Source organism: Bison bison, unplaced genomic scaffold (assembly GCF_000754665.1).
Source record: "Bison bison bison isolate TAMUID 2011002044 unplaced genomic scaffold, Bison_UMD1.0 scf7180017864293, whole genome shotgun sequence".
NCBI classification, from domain to species: domain Eukaryota; kingdom Metazoa; phylum Chordata; class Mammalia; order Artiodactyla; family Bovidae; genus Bison; species Bison bison.
In genome coordinates this window covers 2199019-2200447 of record NW_011494865.1, presented here as the reverse complement: position 1 = coordinate 2200447, position 1429 = coordinate 2199019, and positions in this window count along the sequence as shown.

The following is a 1429-nucleotide window of genomic DNA, read 5'->3' as shown; positions in this document are numbered from 1 at the left end:
AGACATTTAAAATTAAAATTAATATCTAGATTTGGGATCTTCACATAAGGTTCTTAAGAAACATTCTGTGTTCCTGCTTCTATGCCGTAATTTCTATTGAGCTAGTTAGTTGCACTCTGTCTAGACTTCTTGGAGAAAAATATCAACAATATGTTTTTCTCCGTCTTGGGTTCCGCAAGGGAGAATTATAGGAAAACTTAACAGGTACTTTCCTACTTCAAGCAGTTGGATCTATATATTTATCTTTTGCTTTTTTTTTTTTTTTCCTTTTCCTATGTTTACCAAACAGTAACTGGCAGCAGCAGTCAATAAAGTACTTCGGGAAAACCTGAGCAAATTCGGCCATTCAAAATAAAACCACCTCACCGGAAGGTGTACAATGAAGCACAAAAATAACCCTGTTAGGTGGGACTAGCAGGTTACATCATGGAATATGGTAATCCTCTATTTAATTTACAAAGCCCTTGGCCGAGAGGAGGAAGGGATGGAAAAGTTTGAGTGAAGGCTTTAAATGACTAGTCATACAGACAGTGAGTCACTGTAAGTTTCCAGTTAATAATCCCCTCTGCCGGGCTGGGCTTTATGAGCCACAAAGCAGTTTAAATGGTAATGGCTCACAGTTTTATGGTTTCTTCTACCAAATGAATACAGAAAATGAAAGACGCCCTGAGTTGTCTTTGAAATGTAGGGCAAATTCTGACTGGGGGCAGGGAGGAGGAAGGTGGAAAGAAAGAGAACGAGGTAAGATGCCTGTGAGGCAGGGAACGGAGAGGGCTGGTGAAACGAGAAGGGAACGATTTTCAGGAGTTGAAGGCTTTTCTCTCCACCTTGGAACTGCTGTCCATTTTCCCACATTCTGTGCAGAACAGCACGGAAAAGACCACCCCCGCGACCTGAGAGGCTCGCGTTCCGCCGCCCCGCGCCGAGTCGCGCCAAGGTTCGCTCCCACCCCCGCCCCCACTCGGTGACAGGTGGGGCAGCCGTGAGGCAACCAGACCTCCGCCTCCTCGCGCTGCCTGCCGGGAGCCGGCGCCGCTTCCGGTTGCTCTCGGCCCCGAACTCCGACTCCCGTCGGCCCCCGGGAAAACCGCAGCGGGGTCGCGCGGGCGCTGCCGGAACTCGTAGTTTCGCCTTCTGCCGCGCTTCATAAGCGGAAACGGGGTCGCCCGGGGCCGAGAACTACCGAGGCGAAGGTACGGGTGGCGGCGAGGGGTCAAACCGCGCCGGGCGTGGGGTTGGCGCTGAGACGGTCGGAGGTGGTTGGGGCTGGGTGGGTGGAGATCAGCGCGCACACACGAGGAGGGTAGAGTCGCCGCTGCCGCCGCCGCTGTAGTCGTCGCGAGTGCGGAGTCGGAACTTGAGCTGCCGCCGCGACGACGCCGAGGATTGTGCCGCTAGCCCCCGGCCCTTCTGCCTTGCCGCTTTCCTG